Source organism: Vicugna pacos, chromosome 21, assembly GCF_048564905.1.
Source record: "Vicugna pacos chromosome 21, VicPac4, whole genome shotgun sequence".
NCBI classification, from domain to species: domain Eukaryota; kingdom Metazoa; phylum Chordata; class Mammalia; order Artiodactyla; family Camelidae; genus Vicugna; species Vicugna pacos.
The window spans coordinates 10,409,207-10,433,405 of NC_133007.1; the positions used below are offsets into that span (position 1 = coordinate 10,409,207).

The 24,199-nt window shown below is 39.8% G+C and overlaps 1 pseudogene; it reads left to right on the forward strand.

Moving 5' to 3' along the window:
* Nucleotides 1-462: 462 nt before the first annotated feature.
* LOC102543683 (small ribosomal subunit protein eS4, X isoform-like) lies at nucleotides 463-21,927 on the forward strand (annotated as a pseudogene).
* The last annotated feature ends 2,272 nt before the right edge of the window (nucleotides 21,928-24,199 follow it).

The following is a 24,199-nucleotide window of genomic DNA, read 5'->3' on the forward strand; positions in this document are numbered from 1 at the left end:
TATATGGTGTGTCCCCTGTAAATATTTGTTGAGTCGATGGATGAACTCCTGCATGCATGCTGTGTATACAGGATCCTGAAATAAGTATTAACTAGAGAGTCGTGGGTGGTGGAAAGAGGGGGATGCAAACCGTTGACAAGCAGTCTTGAAGCAGGTCCTGAGGTCTAAGTTCCAGAAGAGTGAGCAGGCACTGTGCTTTCACGGGCTCTTTTTTATGGAAAGATAATCATGGATGACGGCACGTGAAAATCTTTATATACTAGCAGAGCTAAAATGAAAAGGATGAAACGTGTGCTCCAGAAATCAGGGTTTTCAAAAACACGGATGGCAATCTTCAGAAAGACAGACAACTTCTAGAGCCAGTCAAGAAGAATATGCAGAGGGGCTGATGCGAAAGGACTTCTCTTTTGGAAAAAAAGAAAAAGTTAAAAATAAAAAAGAACAAACAGAAAGCTCCTGAAAATGGAGCTGGCCGCCAAACCAGTGAGACCTCATGGCCACTTGGGAAGACCAGGGCCCAAATGGACCCCATCGTTGAAACCAAGGGAAACATTCGTGAACAAAGGTGAAGTTAGACTTTCCTGAATAACCAAACCCGTGACTCCTTGATGACAGTAACTTGGTTACCAGACAAAGCTGCTTTCATCAGCTTATCAGAAGAAGTGTGGAGTCATTCTTGAGGATTATGCGAGTTACAAGAAATCTCAAGGAAATGATAAGGAGTGTGTCGTTAATGAAATTATGACATACATAAATGTATACTCAGTCTCATGTTGGGCACTCACTCACTCTACAGCTGTGAGACACAGTGTTCTGGAACCCTCGCAGATCACTCTGGCACACCCACGGTCCACGTTTGTGGAACTCCACACCTACTGAGATAATTTGTATGCAACAGGTAGGTGACGTTGGCCTGCGTACCTCTGGATCTAATTTCCGGATGAGAAGAGCTTTGCTTTAATATTAAACTATCTATACAATGTTCAAAGCACCTGGCAGAGATTTTTGCAACTTTGAATACAGCCAGCAACTATGGGACACCATCAGAAAGTTGTGATCTGTCAGCACTCAATTATATTTGGCTCTCAGTGGTGTGCTGGAAAATGTTTAACAACCTGCACTTTTGCGGGGGTGGGGGGGACATTGATTTGTAGCATTTGACAATTTCTAAGGTGTAAAGACTTCCAATCATAAATTTCACTGAAGGAGGAGCTGGGTCTTGTGAGCTGGGGCAAGCCAACTCAGGTCACCGCCAGCCTACCATTGTGTATGAATATATTTTGGTTCTTGATCCTTTTGTACACATGGTGTACTTCAAAATTATTAGTGTAGAGCAGGACTGATGTTTAAGCTTGTTTTCTGTTTGGTTTTAAACAGAAAAAATTTTAAAGACACAATTCCTTTTCTCATTTCATAATTGCCACCCATGTATGAAATGATGGCCAAAGAGGGCTTTATTGTCTAGTTGATAATACTGTCATCATACAACATGCATTTTGTGTTGCAATATGTACTATGTGTTGATGCTACATGACAAAATACTCTGATTCCTAGTGTCTAAGGTTCGAGTCCATGTATATAAGTGAAAACATATCCATTTGTGCTCATTTTAATGGTCTATAGAGTAAATAGCCCTTCCTTTGTATGTCATCTATGTTGTTAAGATTACTGAATAATGGCTTATTTAGTGGTTTTTGATGTAATGTTATATGTATTTATAGTTTCCCAGAAAAGTTGCTTTTCAGAAGTTTTTTTTCATATTTTCAGTATCTTCCCTTAAATTATACATATAGGGGTTTGTGTGTGTGTGTGCGTGTGTTGGGTTTTCTCTTGGTTTTTTTATGTAATCAGTGAAGAAGCCAGAGCTGATATGTGCAATAAACCATTTTCATGTTGACATGCTGGGATGTTGTTACCAAACTCCTGAAGAAATTAAGCTTATGAACTAAAGTAAAACACGCCTCTTCTGCAGCTACCAGAATCATGAACCTTCTAATTATAACAGTAGCCCTCTCTTGTACAGGGTTTTACAGCTTCCAAAGGGCTTTTAAATGCATTGCGTCTTCTGGTGGACCCTTGCCAATGTGTACTCTAAGGTGCAGCATCCTTTACTTGCATGTTCCAGCATGTTAACAGATGAGCTGCCCAAAGAACACAAAAACAAATCCTAAGAATTCAAAATTGAAGGAAAGGATGGAACAGGTTATTCATTTTAATCTTGGCTTTAACAAAGCCAGTACAATTATATTTGGGGAAAGGAGACAAATGTGTTTATTTATTAATTAAATAATCATCATCTAAATTAGTCTAAAGCAGCAGGAATCATCACCTCATCATACACCAGAAAGGTGACCTCACTGGACAGTGCGCATCTTTGATCTACACAGTAGCCAAGAAAAAGGCCTGGAAAAGACAGTTTTGGGAAACTGACATTTAGACTCCTAGAATATGACCAGATTACGGCATAACTAATGAGAATTCATGTTTAACTGGAGCTTAAATTTCCACACCAATCTCCAAGGCAAAGCTGTGGCAGAAGTAGAAGAGAAAACAACAGAAAAATAAACTATGTGATTTGGCCTCAAACTGCACAGGCAGTTAAGGCCTGGTGCCTAGAAGTCCTTGCAGCTGGAGCTATGGCTCATAAAGGCCGCTGTGATTCTTCTGGAGCTAGGTCTACTAGGCCAACAACCGATCAACGCAACTCCTCATCTGCCCCTGAGGGAAGTGCCCCATCTGAATGAGACTCTTCGAACCAGCAGCCATAGAGAACGTGGTAAGTGCATGGGAATTTCAGCAAAACACAGAGATTTCCCCTGCCTTTCAATGAAAATACCATCTTGTTGAGGAGACAAAGCAATCACTCATTTAAAACTCACCAAAATAGGACACTAAAATTTTAAGGAAAGGGAAGCGAGTTCAGAGAGAGTGTTCAGGAAAAGCTTCAAAGATAACAAAGGAGTTGATCTGGGTCCTGGAGGGCAACTGGACTTAGATGGACAAAGAAAAGGCAAGGAAGGACTTTGAGTCAAACTGGAGCAAACGTATAGAAGTAGAACCATGCAGCGAGCACTTGGAGAACATTAAGTAAACCACGGAGTGGTCACTGAGGCTTAAAATTTTTCAACTGGTGGTGAAATATAAAGAACAGATGTCTTTTAAATATTCCTCTGCCTGTTGCATGAAACTCTGAAGGCTGGGTATATTTCAAAGGCCCCAAAGCGTGAAGCATCCTCATTCCTTCATGGAATTCTGAGCGGTGGCTAGGAGAACACAAACAACAAACTACAGAACATGTCAAAAAAGTCTCAGCTCTTCCTAATAAGCAGTACAAGAGGGAGAACATATTGTAGCTGCCTCCCATTGCACAGTCCACTGAAGAAGAAAGACGGGCGATGGTGGCAGCGAGGTGACAAGAATGGTGATGGCGATGATGACAACCAGAATTTACTGAGTGTTTCTAACACCTTGGGATTTGTGTTTTCCCTACATTACTTCACTTTATCCTCACAGAAGCTTCATGACATTTTGGGGGGGTAACAAATAATGTAAAACTGACTCAAAATAGATTAGCATTAAAGGGAATTAACTGTCTGACATAACCGGAAAGTCCAGGAGTAGGTATTCCTAGCTTCAGAAATGGCTGACTCCAGGGGACCGGATGACGTTATCAGGGGTGTCACTGTTTCATTTCTCAGCTCTGGTTTCCTCTGACTGTTGACTTCACCCGCAGCCAGTCACCCTTGGTATACCTGCGGAGGTTGACTGCTGGGAGCTCCAAGCCTCCACGCTTGTCCTTAGAGGCCAGAAGAGAACTTTCTCTTGCTCACTCCCTCCCTCCTGCTCTCCCCACCCTCCTCTTCTCTCCATCATGGAAGGCTTTGGATGGCTCTGCTGAATCATGTGCACAACACTCAGACCAAAGGCTCCAAGGGCCTTGAGTCCTGTGGCCATCCCTTTTTCCACCAAAGATAGGCAGGCAATGGGACTGGCAGCCCCCCTGGCACCACATGAGTCAGGGAGGGCCATTTCCAGTGGAAAGCAAGCTGCCTGGCAAACATCCACCATGTGTAAATACTAAAATTATCATATTTGGTGATGAGAAAATTGAAACCTTGGGTGGTGGAGTCTGAAACCAGGCTTTGGAATAAGACTGCTCGTTGCTAAACCAATGGCTGTTAAGACTTGAGCCTTACTCAGATAATTAACCCAAAATCTGGGAGGTGAGAACTGGGAAACACATTTTTTTTTTAATCTTCTCAGGTTGTTCTAATATTAGAAAGCAGCCAGTATTGAAAACTTCCGTCCTAAGCACTAAATTCCGTTCATAATAAACCCCAGGCTGCACACAGTGGTCACTTCAGCCAGCTTTATCGTCCAGCTCATAAGAATGACCTGACCGCTTCACCTGCCTGCCTCCCTCGCTCACCTTTATATCACCCCATCTTTATAGCTTTGGTCCCTGGTACCTCACTGACATAGCAGACATTCAATAAATATTTGTGAAGCTGAACTGGCGTAGCTTCCTGGATTTGCATGCAGACACTCCTGCTGGAATGGGGGGCAGGAAGGATAATACAGCTATCTTCATGTTGTAGTAATGATGATAATGAAAGGAAGGAAGGAAAAAGGAAAAGGGAAAGCAATCCACTGTCCGTATCTTCTGAGTCAAAAAGAAACCAAAGAAAAAGAAGAGAGAGAGATCAGTAGTGAGAGTTATCATGTCACCTAAATTACTTTTCAAGTCAACATAACCCTTCGAGCCAGCATTTCAGCTCTTATTCTGCCAGGATCCTTAATTATAATATTCTTATTCCCCAACGAAAGGCTCATGAAGCTTGTCAGCACCTTTCTAGAATATTAACTGTTTTATTTTTTGAAAAGCTAGGCTTTATTAAATCGAAATTCTTTCCGGAGAAGCCTAGTCTAACGGCCTCTTGATCACTCATCCCATTTGATGACACCACACTAAACAATAGCTTTAATCTGATCAAAAGTTTAATTTTTCTTCAGCCAAACCACTGCACTTTGGTTAAAAGCTTCTGTTAGAACTATACTAACATAGTAGCCCTTGGTTCTGTGTTCCTTTGGACGATTTCTGGGATTTTTTTGTCATACAAAACAACTTGCTGCTCTCAGACTTCCATTTTGCCCTGAGCCCACATGTTTCACCTCTATTTGGGTGTGGAGGTAGGTGCGGAATAACTCTTATTTTCCCTACTTGGCTGTCTCTCCCTAGAAGCTCTCCCTTTTCAGCGGCCCTGGGATTTCCCTTTCCACTGGAACCCCATGTCCGCCAATGTTTTATGGGGCTGTCTGCAGCAGCCCCCTTGGCGCCAGCCAGGAGCACCTGCTGTTTCCTTGCCCTTCTCCTGACCTTCAGTGCCCATCCCCTGCTGGGCACAGGCATTCCTTCCATCCAGAGGGGTTATGGAGTTTGCATATCTGCAATCATCTAGTTGTCCTTCTACTAGTGAGTTTATTTCCAGAAAAAAAAAATGATTGCGCATTAAACTGAGGAAATATTTACCTAAAAGAACCCTTTATGTGAAATCCAATGGCTTGTTGGCAATCATATCCCCTTTGGTGATTTTCTTCCCAAAGTTCTTGCTCTTCCATTTTTATTATCCGTAATGACTAAAGAAAAAACAAGGTCTAATTAGAGTCCAGGGGAAGAATGCATGTTTCTTCAGAGGAAGAATCTAGAATTTCCTTTAGGAATCTGATGTTAGGTGCTCACTGCTCCTAACCCCATGACTGCCACTGTCACCACTCCAGGACTTTAGACTTGGTAATTTAGGGATCTCGATCTCTTTGCTTCACTCTGGACTCAGGTGTTATTTTTCATCGGACAGTTTTATATGTCAGTAGCACTTGAGTTCAATAGGCTTTGAAGGGCCAGTAAGGGACCCTTATCACTATCTGTAGTGCTGCCCCGCTGGGAAAAACTGTTACACATACACAAAAATAAATGTGCAGCAGAAGCAACCTCTCCTTACCTTATCTCCGCACTCAGGCCCCGCCCCTCACCCTACGGAAGGCACTGGGCAGTCAGCAACAGTAAGAGGAGACGCAGAAATCATCCGCTCACCACTCCTTACCATTTTCTTCTTAGTTCAATTTTCTTTCTCCTGAATTACATCTTTCAGTAGCTTCTTCTGCACGGTTCTTTTGTGCTAAATTCTTTCAGTCTTATTTTGTCTGAAAATGTCTTTTCGTGGGGGAGATTTTATTCTTAATTTGCTATAGAATTTAGGTTAATATTTATTTTCTCTTAACACTTTGAGGATATTTCTCCACTGTCCTTTGACTTCTGTCAATGCCTGTTAAGAATCTCCAGCTGGTTGGACTGTCATTCCTTTGTTGTTAACTTGTCTTTTTGCTAAAGTTGCTTTTATTATATTTCTTTGTCTTTGGTATTCTGTAGCTTCATTAAGATGGGTCTAGATGTGGATTTATTTTACTTATTTTACCAAGAACCCTGTCGTGCTTCTTGAGCCTTAGGACTGCTGTTTTTAATCAATGCTGAAAAAATTCTTAGCTGCTCTTTTTTTTTTTAACATTTTCTATTGATTTATAATCATTCTACAATGTTGTGTCAAATTCCAGTGTTCAGCACAATTTTTCAGTCATTCATGGACATATACACACTCATCGTCACATTTTTTTCTCTGTGAGATATCACAACATTTTGTGTATATTTCCCTGTGCTATACAGTGTAATCTTGTCTATCTATTCTACAATTTTAAAATCCCAGTCTATCCCTTCCCACCCTCCACCCCCCTGGCAACCACAAGTCTATATTCTCTGTCTGTGAGTCTATTTCTGTCCTGTATTTATGCTTTATTTTTGTTTGTTTGTTTGTTTTTGTTTTTGTTTTTTAGATTCCACATATGAGCGATCTCATATGGTATTTTTCTTTCTCTTTCTGGCTTACTTCACTTAGAATGACATTCTCCAGGAGCATCCATGTTGCTGCAAATGGCATTATGTTGTCAGTTTTTATGGCTGAGTAGTATTCCATTGTATAAATATACCACTTCTTCTTTATCCAGTCACCTGTTGGTGGACATTTAGGCTGTTTCCATGTTTTGGCTATTGTCAATAGTGCTGCTATGAACATTGGGGTGCAGGTGTCATCCTGAAGTAGGGTTCCTTCTGGATACAAGCCCAGGAGTGGGATTCCTGGGTCACATGGTAAGTCTATTCCTAGTCTTTTGAGGAATCTCCACACTGTTTTCCATAGTGGCTGCACCAAACTGCATTCCCACCGGCAGTGTAGGAGGGCTCCCCTTTCTCCACAGCCTCTCCAGCATTTGTCATTTGTGGATTTTTGAATGACGGCCATTCTGACTGGTGTGAGGTGATACCTCATTGTAGTTTTGATTTGCATTTCTCTGATAATTAGTGATATTGAACATTTTTTCATGTGCTTTTTGATCATCTTAGCTGCTCTATCTTTGAATATTACCTCTCCACCATTCTCTTTATTCTTTCTTATTGAAATCCCTCTTCTGTATCTTCAAGGTCCCTTGATGTCTAATATTTCCAACATGTTTTTTTTTTCTTTTCAGTGCTTTACTGATAATTCTTCAGATTTACCTTCTAGTACACTAGTTTTCTTTTTAGCCATACCCAGCATTTTTAGCCTATCCACTAATTTCAGCATCTACATGCTTTCATTTCTAAAAATTATATTTAATTATTTTTAATGTACCTATTCTTTTTATAATCTTATGCTTTATGATATTATTCCTTTTCTTATGTCACTTTAAGCACACATATTTGACAGTCTCCACCTGATAGTTCTATTAATTGATGTATTGTCACTCATAAGGAATTGTTTCTCTGATGTTTTATAATTTTGGAGTGTGAGCTTATCTTCATTGTAGCTTTATCTATGGAAATCTTGTGTGCCTTCAGTTGAAGAAGTATTCCTCCAGAGAGGTTCTGCCAGCTGTGAGGCCCTAAATCGTTCATATACTCTTCTCTCAATTTAGGAGTTCCTAGCCAACCATTCTTTTCACAAGGTTTTTGTGTGCCAAGTGTTCAAAAGTAAGCAATGGCTACACTTGCTTTGAAAACATTTCAAGAATAAAAGTCCTTCAGCTGAAAGGTTCTCTGTAAAGCAGCCCACTTGGTGTAAGAAGAAACCATACCTAAAGCATCCGATGCCACTGGCAAGCATCTAGTAAACTGAAATGAGACCAGACCTTTACTTTATTCAAAAAGCCAAAATTAGGGCCTGAAGTTTCTCATCCTCTTGTCTCTATGACTGGTCATAGAGATAAGTTATATAATTTAAATCCGTCATATCTTCTGGGCAATACTTAACAACTCCAGTCATCATGGATTTTTTTAGGGGGAGGATCTATTTTCCTGGATTTAATCCATGGTTCCTGTTCAAGCTGACTCCGCATGCTTAAGTACATCCATGGCTCCCTCATACAACTGGGGACTGTAACCTTCCTCCAAAAAATTCCCTGCATCTCAGCTTTTACTTGTCTACTACCACCCCCTGTTAATCAACTCAGAACCTCCCACTTTTCTCTGGTTTCTTTAGTGCCTTCCTTTTAGCTTATTTCCATTCTTTAGCTAGCCCCCTCAATTTGAAAAATAAGTTTGAGCCTGATTTTCAATCTCCATTTCTCTTTCTGTTGAGGTCTATCTTGTACAACTCTCTCTTCTCCATTAGTATTAATCATAAATGTCTAGAGCAGAAGCCCTCAAACTTTTTGGTCTCAGAGTCCTTTTATACTCTTAAAAATTATTGAGGACCCCAAGGAAAGTACACATGGATTTTAACTATTGATAATTTCTGTATTAGAAATAATAACTGAGAATTTTTAATATGTATTTACTTACTTTAAAATGACAGTAGTGAATTCATTATGTGTTGATATAAATAGCATATTTTCCTCCCCCCCAAAAAACCCAACCCTATATTTTCCAAAGCATAAAAAATAGTGGAAAGAGTAGCATTGTTTTATATATTTGCAAATTGTTTAATGTCTGGCTTAGCAGAAGACAGGTGGATTCTCACATCTGCTTCCACTTTGAATCTTTTGCAATACCACATTTCACATGGTAAGGAAAACCTCCACTATTCATTCACAGATACTGAGGATGAAAAAAGGAAAATAATCACATTATTATGAAAATAGTATTGAACTCATAAAGATCCTGAAAGAGACTCAAGGACCCTCAGAGGTCCACGGGCCATACTTTGAGTACCTCTACAAAGGGTAAATCCCACCCAGTCCACCCCAGACCTGGAAACACCACACACTAATCTAATTTCACTGAGGTCACCCTAAGATAGGAGTTTGAACAGCATTCTTTAGAATGGTGTGACCAATTTATAGTTCAGTTTGCACACTGCCCCTCTCAGCATGACTTATCTTTGGAAGATGTATCACATGTTGCATTTGCATAAGCCTGGATAAGCAGGGAGTTGAATCACTGAATGAATGGAAAAAATTGCATGCAAATAAAATGAAATTACAAGACTCTTTTCCCACTTCCCTTAACGTTACCCAAGCCACTCTCAAGCCATTTTTCTCCCTAATTTATTTTAAATACCATTGTTCTCCCTAACAACACAGTTAGGTTTTATTATTCTGTTTGAATTAATCTGTTAATTGACCCTAGGTTTCTCTTTGCTTGTCTCTCTGTTTCTCTTTCAATTTTCAGTAGTGTTAAAGAACACAGACTCTGGTATCTGATAGACATGGCTTTAAATCCTAGTGTTTTCACTTTATCAGTGAGGTGGCATTCAGCAACAAGCAGCTGGAAACCAACCAGAAGTGGCTTAAGAGATAAGAATATTTATTATGTCTCATATTAAGTCATAAAATAGGGTGATACTAGATTAGTTAACTCAGCAGGGTCTTTCCATCTCATCTCTGCCATCTTCATTACATCACCTTTGTTCTTCGGTTTTCTTCCTTTGTGTTTGCTTGATGTCTTCAAGTCACCCACATGCCATAGCAGAGCATCCCAGAGGCAGGGAAAGTGAAAAGAATCTTTTTAAGGATAAGCCTTCCAGAAGCCCCAGAGAGGATTTCTTCTCATGTCTCATTGGCCCACATTGTGTCTCGTTGTCATGACTGAAACAATTACTTGGCAAGGGGAAGATAGCACCATGATTGAAACAGACCGGGGGCTGAAAAGGGACTCTGCCCCGCAGTGGTGAAAAATATTGGTGTTCTTTTTGTAAAATAAAGGAGGGAATAGCTATTGCATAGGTGACCAATAGCATTTCCCATCTTCTTTCTAGCTGTGTTACCTCAGAGAGGTCACTGAACGTCTCTCAGCCTCACTGTCCATATCAATTAAATTCAGATAGTAATAGTATCTACCATCTAGGTTTTTATGAGGATTAAATGGGATGTTCATGAGCAGCACTTAGCGCAGTGCCTGACACATAATAAGTACCCAATAAATGTTAGCCATTAATTTACCATTGAATTTTCAGTGAATCTTGTAATTAGATATTCTTCCTGATGTCTTATCTGACTGTCCCTTCTCTCTTAGCAGCTAATAACATCTTCTGTAATAACCTATCACGTGATTAAAAGATTTTCTTCTTTATGCTTTAATCACTGAGCTGCTTCTTTGCTACTGTCCCTTTGCCATTTATTGAATTTACTTGAAGTACAAGAGTAGACTCAATGCTACATTAAAGGAAAACACTGAGTATAAAAGGAGAATTACTATAATTCTGGCTATAATATGGCTTACTCCATTTGAAATGCCCAAGTAGAATATTTGCTTTTACAATAAGCTATTGTAGACTAGTATTTGGCTAATAGTCCACCATGATCCTCAGGTCTTACTATGTCTCAACATGCCATTCCCCTTCCAATTACTTTTTCACCACTATGCATCCCCTTCTGGTTGAACTGGGCTAAATGTTTACATTTTGTTCCACACAAAATAATAGACTTCTTTCAGGGAACTGCTTCAGATGCCTGTGAAACAGAACATCAAAAGGAGAAATCTTTCGAGTATAAAGTTCCATCAGCTTGATTTCACAATATTTTCCTTGCAGTTACGTGTAACTCTCGGCAATGATGCAGGGAATGCTATGAACTATGTATGTACATTATATGTTGGTTAAAAAAATTATTGCTAAAATATCCGCATGTCTTAGAAGAGTGAAAAATATATAAATCATCTGAGTGTTTCAAATGTTTTGTGTTCTTTATGTGCTTTGCAATGATTTCCCTGAGCAATTCCTCAGGATAATTTTATGAACATCATCTTTGTAAATAAGGCTGCATGGGACAATAGAGAGAACCCTGGCCTGGGAATTAGGTGAGATGGGTTCCAGCCTGCTTACTGATGATTATCTGTGTAGCCTCAGGTAATTTGTGTTCTTTCTGGACTTCCGTTTCCTCATTGTCCACACTGAACTTTGTAGCTTTGATATGCTAAGCAGGGCTGATATTGCCAACCTTAGTTGCATCCTGGGATTTGAAAATTCCTTCATAGCACTGTGCTCACGTAGTGTCCACTCCAGTGAGGTACTTGGGGTGCTCGCCAAGCACGCACACAAGCTCCTTCCCTCGGCAGACTACATCTGAGCTGTGTCTGTGTGATTCCCTTCTGATCCACAGCTGTGCTGTCTGCTTTTATGTGTCAAAAGAGCAGTTTCTGGTGTCTTTTGTAGATGTGCTTCAGCTATGTGAAGATGCAACAGTAGCAAATGAAGGAAATATCTCAGTATTTTTGAAGATGAAATAGCTCAGGGTCCCAGAGATCATTTAGAAATCCTCCCTCCACAGACAACCCCCTCATTTTTCAAGTGAAAAAACATTGCTGCAGCAAGTCGGATATGGAGTAAGACTGCAACCCAGATCACTTGTCTCGGAGACAGTGGAATTTTCACTGAAGCATGTTACTGCTTCCAAATACACCACAGTGTCAATATCAGGGATTAGCCACTGATATAAACAGAAAATTATAAAAATGCGTTCACAAGGTTTTATGGTCTACAAGCAACTTACTTCTCTGTTATTTCAATGGAACCTCTCTGCAAAGAAAGCTGACACTTAGAAGGGTTAAGTGACTTGCCCAGTGTCACTCAGCCAGGCAGTAAAAGAGCCAGCCTTGGAGGCCAACTCCTCTGATTCTGGTCTTGTATGTTTCCTGAAATTAGCCCTGCCCTCCATCAAACAGGCTGACTACCAGGGGAATAAAGTAGATCTTTCCACTGCTTCTGGCTGCTGAGGGATCAACCTGAAAAAGGTTGGTCCAGTTGGCAATATGCTCCAAGCTATTCATATGTTCTAATCTACCAAGATCAACACCATAATTAAGTTTACTTTTAGGAAACTCCTGAACAGAAAACCAACCAGAAGCCAGGTGGTCCAGGTGATTCTTTTTTTTTTTTTCCTTTTTTGATGCCCTAAAATGGCTCGTTTCTACACATTTATATATTAATATTCAATTATATAAATGGTGGTTCATACAAACATCACTAGATAGACTATTTTTCAACCCAAATTTTTTCATCACACAATATTACCAATGTCTTACATTTACAATAGGGAGTTGCAGCATAGTGGTCAAGCAGAAGGGCGCCAATGGTCACATCAGCATTCAAACCATGGGTCTATAACCTGTCAGAGTCCTCATTCATGTAATGCAGCTAAAACTGTAGCACATACATCATAGTCATTAAGAGAATTAAATGTGGTAATACCTATTAAGGTCTTAAAATTGTACCAAGCACACAGTAAGCATATGATAAATGCTAGGTATTATTATTATTTATATAATGGATGTCATATTGTTCTCATTTTACAAACAAGGAAACAGATTCAAAGAGGTTAGTGATCTTCCTAAAGTCACAAAGTTTTAAGTGCCCTTATGAGAATTTATTTGCTAAAATCTTATTAAACACTAATTTGAAAAGACACATGCACCCCAATGTTCCTAGCAGCACTATTTACAACAGCCAAGATAAGAAAGCAACCCAAATGCCCATCACAGATGACTGGATAAAGAATAGCATACATATATATAATGGAATATTACTCAGCCATTAAAAATGGAATTTTGCCATTTGTAGCAATGTAGGTGGACCTAGAGGGTATCATGTTTATTGAAATAAGTCAGAGAGAGAAAGTGTATGAGATCACTTACATGTGGAATCTAAAAATAACTCAAATGAATTATGTATGTGAAACAGAAATAGACTCACAGGCAAAGAAAATAACCTAATGGCTACCAAAGGGGAGAAGGATGGGGAGAGGGGCAAATTAAGTGCATGGGATTAAGAGATACAAACTACCATTTATAAAATAGATAAGCAGCAAGGATATATAAACAGCTCATACAACTCAATAACAAAAAAAAAAAACAATCAAAAAATGGGCAGAAGACCTAAGCTGACATTTTTCCAGTGAACACATACAGATGGCCAATAGGCACAAGAAAAGATGCTCAGTGTCGCAAATTATTAGAGAAATGCAAATCAAAACTACAATGAGGTATCACCTCACACCAGTCAGAATGGCCATCATTCAAAAGTCCACAAATGATAAATGCTGGAGAGGGTGTAAAGAAAAGGGAACCCTCCTACACTGTTGGTGGGAATGTAATTTGGTACAGCCACTGTGGAAAACAGTATGGAGATTCCTGAAAAAGCTAAAAATAGACTTAGCATATGATCTAGCAATCCCACTCCTGGGCATATACCTGGAGGAAACTCCAATTCAAAAAGATACATGCACCCCAATTTTCATAGTAGCACCATTTACAATAGCCAAGACATGGAAGTAACCCAAATGCCCATCAACAGCTGGCTAGATAAATAAGTTGTAGTACACACACACACACACACACACACACACACACACACAGGAATATTACTCAGCCATAAAAAATAATGAAATAATGCCATTTGTAGCAGTATGGATGGACCTACAGATTATCATACTAAGTGAAGTAAGTCAAAGACAAATATCATATGATATCATTTATATGTAGAATCTAAAAAAAATGACACAAACAAACTTATTTACAAAACAGAAACAGACTCACAGACATAGAAAACAAACTTACGGTGACCAGGAGAGGAAGGAAGTAGGAAGGGATAAATTGGGAGTTTGGGATTAGCAGATACAAACTACTATGTACAGAATAGATAAACAACAAGGTCCTACCGTAGAGCACAGGGAACTATAGTCAAGGGCCCGTAGTACCTGTAATGAAAAAGAATATACGTGTGTGTGTGTGTGTGTGTGTGTGTGTGCGCATATAACTCAATCACTATGGTGTGTACCAGAAACTAATACAACATATTTCAATAAAAAATTAAGCTTAAAAAGAGAAAGACTAATTGGTGTCAGGCTGAGAGCAAAAACAAGAATAGGGGAGAAAAGAAGAGGAGTGACAGGCTGGCTGGGTGGGAGGGACCCCTAAAGGACCACATGATAGAGCCCTGAGCTGAATGTCACCAATTTCACACTATTGCTATATTTAATAAGTGACCAGTCTGTGCTGCCCTGCTTACCTCAAGTGGTTTGGTTTTCCCTCAAAGCGTGACAACTACAGAAGAATCAGATCAAACAGAAAAACACAACTTGGGTTGCTTATTAAGACAGACTCTGAGGGAAAAGCCAGTTGTGTCTAGGTCTCTACCATGTGACATAAATCTGTTTAATTTTAAACTGTGCTCATAGTGGGGAAAGAGCAGGGGGAGGGATGGATTAGGAGTTTGGCCTTAATAGATACACATTACTGTATATAGAGTAGATAAACAACAAGGACTTAATGTATAGCACAGGGAATTATATTCAGTTTCCTGTAATGAGCTATAATGGAAAAGAATCTGAAATATTTTTATATATATATATATCTGAATCCCTTTGCTGTACACATGAAACTAACATTGTTAATTGACTACACGTCAATAAAAATAAGAATTAAAAAAAAACAAATAAATCTGTTTAAATTTGAGGATGTACCTGTCATGTGGACACAAACTTCTTTTCTTACGAGTCTGTAGGTTAATAATACCCTTAGGTAACAGTAAGAAAAAAATCAATCTAATTATCAACTAAATTACCTATGGTATTGTTGTTGTTTTCATTTTTAATTCATCTTGGACTGGTCAATACCTTGTTCAAGAAGTCTACAACAACATCAAACAAGGTACTATGGAAGTATCTAAATGTTTATTCTCAATTTCTGTTCTTATCTCTTTACAGAGCAGCAACAGTTTGTGGACCAGCAGGTACTTCTCATAGTTTGAGGAGTGTCAGCATAAATATAAGGACATTTATGGTCAAATTCATGAGAAACTCAGAAGTTGTCCCAGGGTTAATTTGGAGGCTCCATGACATTAAAAAGACCCAGGTTTTTATTATTATTATTATTATTATTATTATTATTATTATTATTATTATTATCATCATCTTGTTAATATCCCACAGGGTATTGGTTTCCATCCTCAGGCTTGTAAATGGCCACAAGCTCCCCAAGCCCCAGTCACCTCCTCACTCAACATTATCCACAGCAGGAAGGGAAAAGTAAGAGCCAAGGGGCTTTCTCCTCATGTGGTTCTATCTTCACTCAAAGTGTAATATTCTGTCTAGAAATGCTCCCAAAGGTCCCCCAACTCATCCAAAACTGCCTCTATACCAAACATGCAAAGAAGAATGGGACCACTGTGGCTGAAAGAGGACAATGAGGACGCAGATCCTTAGGGCTCCACAGCACACTGCCATCTGAAAACACCTTGGGACCTTGGCAAAGAAGAACCAGGAATGCCTGATAGGAGAGAAAAGAACTGTCTGCCACAGAAGTCTTAGCTCTGCCCAGATCACAGGGGGCTTAAAGAAGTCTGTCCTCAGGGAAAATGTGGCACTCTGCAAGGATGAAGGATGCACTCAAATTTTTTAACATGATAATCATTTCTTATCCATTAGAAACGTCTGGAAATCAGAAACAACCAGAAGGCAGGTCTCCTATTCATTGCCTCCTGAACAGGTCTTTGAACTTCATAAGTCTCCTTTTCCTTGTTTGTAAAAGGGGCTTACAGCAGGACTTTCTTCAGGGATGTGTTATGAGGGCTTTAAGAGCTAACAGCACTTACAAAAAGCCCTGGCATTCGGCAAGCCCTGAGTAAAACTTACCTTACTGTTACTGCTAAGTGGTTATGGAGACAAATTTTGAATTCCTGCATAACTTAGCGTCACTATTAGAAAAATCATGAGAGCTTGAGTCTTTGCATACTTGAGCAATTTCCAGGGCTGGTTTCACATAAACACACAATAAGGAAAGACTGAGCACATAGAGAGAAATTTTATGGGCAGTACATGGGACTTCTGAAAGAAGAACGTCAAGACGCTCACTCAGAACCAATGGAAATTCAGGAAACCCAACGCTGTCTCAGAGTCCAGCAAAACCTAAGAAGCAGTGTGAAAGTACAGGCCTCCCACAGTCCTGCTTCCCCTAAGTCACTTTGGGGGCTTATCTGAAGAAGTTCCAGGAAGAGCTGTGGAGCAGCAGAGCTGCGAGCTGCCCTTAGAGGTGGTGCTAAGGTTGTAATGCTGTGCTGTCTGCTTGCCAAGAAGCTATTCCAGGAAGCAAGACACCCTGGAATGACCCAGAGGACCTTCTGACAGGAGCAACTGGGAATGACCACAGCCAACAGAAAATGCGGCTGGGAGTCACTGCATGCAAAGTATAGGAAGGAATGGTCACCAGGAGATCGCACGACCACTGGCATTGCCTGTCACTGAGGGCCATGAGCCACAAAAGCTATTGCCATCAATAGCAATTTCTAAACAAGAGTGCTGGAAACTGCCAGTGGAACTGATCCTTACTGTTCAAAGCAGCAGACCCTAGGTCGGAACTGAAAGATCTTATTGCTCAGAAGTTCTGGCCCTCTTCACCATCCGGTCAGGGGATCAAAGTGCTAGTAATTGAACAACGAACTGTAGACGGAACAGCTTGAGCTCAGAGCCTAAAGACCTGGACTTGAGTTCTGGATTTTCCATTCTGTGACCTTAGGTAAACCCCTTAATACTCTGAGCTTCAGAGTATTTAATGGGTTAACATATATGAAAATGCCTTATAACATATAAGGTACCAGGAAAATCAGAAACATTGTAATCGTTTTTTTTTTCAGTATATTCCTCAATGAAGAGCAAAATTAACAATTTTGCACAAGAGAAACTAAAGAGAATATAGCCCTAGTAAATCTGAGTAGGGGCCCAAGCCAGTTTTAGAGACCCTTAACAGGAAACTAGCTGAAAGTTCAGATGAGGTTTGGAGAATGAGTGTCTTGCTAATGACTCAGATCAGATTCAAATTTGTGATCTCAAGTCCTTGGGCCTCTGCATAGATGTGGTACAAGTTTTCAGTTGCTTAATGGGTCTGCAATCCCATTTTGTTTCAAGTGAAAAACCACCTGAAAGTTTCCTGAAAAGGGTTTTTTAGGAAAAAAAAAAATTAACCATAACATATCTGTGGTTGATCTTCTGTCAGTATAGTCCCTTCCAAAGTTCCTTGGGAAAACCAGAAGGCAGCAGTGTTTCAGCAGTTGGGAGAGAAGGACACATTATAAAATGTGATCACAACTGCTGTGTTGAGTCAGGACACCCTTCCAAGGCATGCAGACTGGTGCTCTGTGAGGGCAGCCACGCTCTCCACCCCTCACCACCAGTCTCGAGGATTTCCTGCACACATCTGAGTAGTGACACTGCCTCCCTGCCTCCCTTGCCTTGGGCACCGTCTTCTGTTTTGGCAACTAGTGGTGCTTCTGAAAGACTCCATCTGCCTACCCACTTTGAGTTTCCACTGCACTGACATCTGGGATTCAGAAACTATTCAATCTGCTGTCAACAGAGACTCCCTTACAAAAAAAGAAAGAAAGAAAGAAAGAAAAACACTTAAGAAATAATCCAAACACTAAAATGAAACAGAGAAACAGCATTCTTTTTTGTCTTGTTTTTTAAATAGAGCTTTCCATCCCCAACATGTTTATTCTATAATTAGAAAGTGTGTTGTAGAAAGAGTGTTATGATCACCCCCTAAAAATCTTGTTTTTGTAATACTGAATTTATCATATGATATTAATTTGCGGAAAGAAAAAAACAGGAAAGCAGCTACAGCACCAGGAGTTCTGCAGAGCAGGACGGTGGAGTATCAGAGGCAACAGGAACACCTAAAACCACCATAATCATGTCTACTAGTGATTTCAGGCATGAGTGTGATGAAACCGTTTAGTTCTAGTCCACACTGACTCTTCTCAAGACCACTGCAATAGACTGAAATGATTACCCCAGTGTTCCCCTCCTCTGATTCAATCTCCAGGAATCACTGTCTTGAATCCCAGGGCTGCTCATGCCCTCACTCTGGTCAGAATCGTTTTAGCAGAACTTCATCACCTACGCAACCAAGGACTGCCCCCAAACTTGGAACCCAAGGCGCCTTAAAGTCTTTTTTTGCAGAGGTGATACTGCTTCCCCCAGGGTGTATTTGAAAATGTGTGAGGATTCTTTTCAGTGGTCAAAATGCCATGGAGCACTGCTGGCTTTCAGAAAGCTGGGACCAGGGACACACACTCCTTAAGATGACAAAGAACCACTTACCCCCCCAAAACCGGTAGAGAAACTCTGAGCTTAAATTTTCAACTTTTCCTAACTTTATTTTCTACTCCTTCCTGTCACACCCAACATCCCAGCCACCTTGACTAGTCCCATCTCTAACTTCAATGGCTCTGCTCACACTGATCTCTAGTCTGAGAAGTCCTCCGCAACTCACTGATTTTGCCACTCTCAATCCTTCAAAACGTAGAATAAACAGTTTCCATCCTGCAGTCAATACTCCTGTGGCCCCACATGACTTTGCTCATCTCTCTGCTTTAACACTCACTGTATCCTGACTTACAGTACTGCCATTTGTATTACTCTTGTCTCCATCACCAAACAATACTTTCCTGGAGGACAGGACCTGCCTCATTCAGCTTATATATCTAAAACACTGAGCACTCATTTAGTGCCTGGTGCTTACTAGATTTATTGAATTTCATTGAATTACAGACATCATTTGTAAATATTTTTTCTATCAAATGTACGTGGGGACATTCCAAAATTTCTTAACTACTGTAGATTTAATACAGAAAGTCTTACTAGTTCTCCTTAGGCAAAAAAAAAAGTTTGACTAAATTGAAAAAATGGTTGGTTTCCTGCCCCTGTTAACTGAGACAGGGTTAAGTCCTTTCAAAAAAAAAAAAAAAAGAATCAAAAGGAGTTAGTCTTCCAAAAGTCACAAGGAAAATGAAAATGTGATTTTTTTCGTGTTACCCAGTGAGATCTTTGTGTACACATAGCTCCCCAAATGACTAAACTTCACAAATTTCACTTGAATTTAATTCAACTTTCCAAAAAAAAAAATTTAAGTCACCTTTGGACTGGGATGAAACGTGGAAAATTTCATCTCAAAGTAAGATTTTTTTTTTTCTAGGAAGCTGTGAGCAAATAAAAACAAGGGTTGGTGGAGGCATTTTACCACTTTTACCACAGGACGGGTCACTGCCAGCGCCACACTTGTTGATGAGACATTTGGCAAAAGGCCTGCTACAGAAACACAGTCTGTGACTTTATTTTGCTGGAGATTTCATCTGTGAAGATTTTCTTTTCCAGTTACAAAGTTCTCCCAAGGGGGACATAGCTGCTTTTTGGAAACCTGTGAAGTGTTGGCAAGCCTTGCCCTGTTTACCATGGAAACTTGTGCTTGGATAGAATTACAGTGTGTGACCTGGTACGAGCATAGATGGATGTCTGATGCCTGCTATTTTCTCTTCATGTTGATTTGAAAATTATAAATCACAAAACTAGATCAAATAACTTTGATTTCTCCAGTTCATTCGCTCATCATGGTATACAGTCACACCTACGCAGACTTGAAAATAGATTGGTGGACAACAGAATATATGCTACAATATATTAGAACGTATGAGTTTGGTTCTAATTAATCTGCATAGGGTTGCCTGGAAAGGGAGTAGACTGTTTGTAAGCATGGGTGATTTAATATGTGTTTATCTGTTGTTTTTTTTCTTAAGAAGTTACAAAATATCATATGGCTTCTAAATTGCTTTGATGGGTTGTATTTGTTTAATGAGAAAGAAAAAAATGAACTAGCACTGCCTGTAAACAGATATGATCTGCTTTCCTCTAAATAACTGCTTAAAGCATCTGGCCCAGGATTGTGTAAGAAATTTGTTTTTATGTCTTTGGGAAATAGTTAACAATCTGGTTCAGGACCTCATCACGTCTTGCCTGGATTACTGCAATCGTTTCTAATTTGATCCCAGACCACAGCTCTCACACCCCACCCTCAATCTGTTTGCCACACTCCTACTGGCACTGGCATTCAAACAACAGATCTGATCATCCCAATCCAATGGTTGAAACTCTTCTAAGGTTTTACGAGTGCTTTTAGGAGAGAGTTAGCATGGCATGCAAAGTTCTGCTCTAGGCTTCCCCCTTGCCTCACACTCCTCTCACTCTGTATTCCACTGTACACATGTCACTCTCTAAGGTACCACTCAGTTGCGCCTCTCTGCCTTTGAACTAGCCTCTCTCAAGCATATAATGTCAACTCTGGAGCCCCCTGCCCTTCCCATGGCTTGCTCCCATTCATCTTACAGCTCATGTGCCACTTTCTCTAGAAATTAACCCAAAGTTTCTTATCTAGGAAGAGTTTGACTCCCATAAGTGTTCTCCAGTAACACTGTGCAAATCTCCAGGATGGCAGCTGTCAACAGCACTGCATTCTAATAGCATGGAAGTTCCAAGAGACCCAATTTTAGGCAGAGCTTAACAGATATCCTGGTGTGCAGATGGTACTCAATAAAAATTGATCAAATTATGAATGAACAAAAGAATGAGTGCAGAATTAAAATTTTTGTGTTTACATTATACTTGTTTTCTGGTTATACTTTTAGACACTGCTAGTCTTGAATTTGCCATTTTGAAAGGATCTCCATGATCAGAAATTATTTTTTCCCTTTTTACCACTTTGGGAAAACAAAGTAGGTTTAAGAACCAAGTTGAATTCAAAGAAAGTTTAGACAAACTAAAAAGAATTGAAGAATGCTCTTTTCATGGCTAGCACAACCATGGGCCCAAGAAGGATCTGAAGCGTGTAGCAGCACCAAAGCACTGGATGCTAATAAACTGATGAATATGTTTGTTTCTCATCCATCTATCCATCCACACAAGCTTGAGAGAATGTCTCCCCCTCATCATTTTCGAAGGAATAGACCTAAGTACACTCCGTCAGGAGATGAAGTAAAGAAGGTCTGGATGCAACAGTTCATTAAGATTGATGGCAAGGTCCAAACTGATATAAACCTACCCTGCTGATATAACAGATGTCATCAGCCTTGACAAAACCAGAGAGAATTTCCACCTCTGCTATGACACCAAGGCACTTTGATGTTCATTGTATTACACCCAAGGAAGCTAAGTACAAATTGTACAAGGTGAGAAAGATCTCTGTGGACACAAAAGGAGTCTCTCCTCTGGTAACTCATGATGTTTACAACTACTACCCTGATCCTCTCATCAAGGTAAATGACACCCTTCAGATTGATTTGGAGACTAACCAGAATACCCATTTCGTCAAGTTTGACACTGGTAACCTGTGTATGTTGACCAGAAGCGCTAACCTGGGAAGAATCCGTGTGATCACCAACAGGGAGCGATCTTCTCGTTCTTTCGATACACTTCATGTGAAAGATGCCAAAGACAACATACAGCCTTGCCACCTGGCTCTGCAACATTTTTGTTATTGGCAAAAGCAACAAGCCATAGCTATCTTTTCCCTGAGGAAAAGTGACCCACCTCACCATTGCTAAAGAGAGAAACGAGAGGTTAACAGCCAAGCAGAGCAATGGGTGAAATGATCTCTAGGTGATATTATTGGAAGGGTCTTTGCACTTAATGGAAGATATTATGGTACAATTGAAAAACAAAAATAAGAGTGGCACAAACCATTTAAGAACTAAATATTAATTATTAACACAGCTATTCATATGATTTTGTGACCTTCTGCACTGTGTACATGACATTGTGCAACCCTGAGCATCTAAATAAAGATGCTAACTTTAGTTTATGACCAATAAATTGCCTTTAGTTATCGCACAGATATTGGTAATTTTCAGGATAAAATCATTTTAAATTCAGTTGAAAACAAAAGAATTAACATAAGTGACCTTCTTTAGCACTTCTGGTAAAAAGTATGTTACTAATTTGAACCAGCATTAGGGTTTACAAATCCCCCTCAGATCTGAAACAATTTGCTTGCAGGATTTGTGACTTGACCACTTGTTTTCCTTCATTCCTGCATAGGCACTGACAGTTCAAAAAGCCCAATATTTAATTCTTGTGGCAATAAACCAAACCCCAGTCCAGAGCTCATACTTCCTGACATCTTCCACCCAGTCTCCAAGGGATAAAAGCAGTGTTTGAAATCAGCCTTCTATGTAGAAAAAAAAAATCTACAGTGTGATATGAAGTGCAACAGAATTTCTAGCCCCCAAAATATATCCTTCCCCATTCCCTGCCCTTACCTCTCAATGTCTGAAATTACTTGGACAAACAGAAACACACAGTGAGAGAGAATAGGCTTAAGACGTCAAAGACGTTTGTCCACCAACTTAAATTCACACTGCTTATTATGTTTCCTTTTTGCCTTATTTTCCAGGAAGCTCAGAGACCAACTGACTGTTCAGTTGTAGTAAAACTTTTCTTCCTGCCTCAGTTAGAAGCCTCATCCTATTCCTGTATTTTATGGACTGGATGTTTGTGCCCCCTAAAATACATGTGTTAAAGTCCTAATCCCCCAGTGTGGCTATATTGGAAGTGGGGGCCTCTAAGGAAGTAATTAAGGTTAAATGAGAGCACAAGAGTGGGGCCCTTCCTATAAGATTAGTGTCCTTGCAGGAAGAGACTCTCGAGAACTGGCCACTCTCCTTCTCCCTCCCTCCCTGCACACATATCAAGGAAAGGCCATGTGAGGACACTATAAGAAGGCAGCCAGGAAAAGAGCTCACACCAGAAACTAAAAGAGCTAGAACCTTGATCTTGGACTTGCAGACTCCAGAACTGAGAAAAATTCATTTCTGTTGGTTAAGACAGTATGCCCAAGCTGACTATTACATATACGATTCCTGTCTTTCTTTTTTTAATCTCGCTACCACTTACCTGGCACCCAGCCTCTAAGCCCTGGTCCCTGTAAACTCTGCTGCGCTGCATCTCCCACTGTCCACCTACCAGTTGTAAAAACCTTGAAAAAAATTTCATAAACTTAATGAAATCAAGAAGGGTAATAGCCCAGCACAATAATTTGAGAGCCACCCTTAGTCTATACCTGCAAGCTTAAAATTCATCTAGTCTATTGCTTTTCTGAGTATCCGCTATAATGTTATAAAAAGCAACGATGACTTTTTCCCTTCTTATATGTTAGTGTACAGTTTTATAGGTGATGTTTCTGTAAAACAGGCAAAATTAACAAGTACGATATTGTGGCTTGATTTCATGGGATCGCGTGTCCTTAATGAAGTGGAAATGACCTTACTCCCACCCCATTTTTTTCATGTTTTTCTCCTTTTTCTAATTTTTAATATGATCCAGAATCCAGCCCCACTCTTACGTTCTCAAGCCTTTCCTTCCTCACACATTTTCAGCAAATGATCTCAATATTGCCTATTTCTTTGACATCATTCAGCTAAATTTGTGAAAACTGTTTTCTTCTCATAAGACCTACTCCAGATAGCTATCCTGTAAGCCTTATGAACCACAAGATCTTCTAAGGGAAGTACAGATGTTTAGAGCTATAACAAGGCTAACCGTGCTTAATTAATAGTTTTTGTGTCAAGAAAAAAAAATCATTAAGATGACAAGTTTCCACTATCGGTCACATGCTTAAAACTTTCTTTAAAACTCCTCCTTGTGAGCTAAAAATAGTCTGTATTTGCATTGAATAAAAAATTATATTACTAGAATATTTGAGAAAAACCCATATAGACTTTTTTTCCTTAGGTGTGGAAGTAAAGAAATGACATTCATTTTTTTCAAATTTTGTATTTGGTCAGTTTTAAAAAAGCAACTGAAAAGTGGTTGAACTTGTTGATTCCCATGTGGATAGACTTCAGTGCGAGGTAATGTTAGT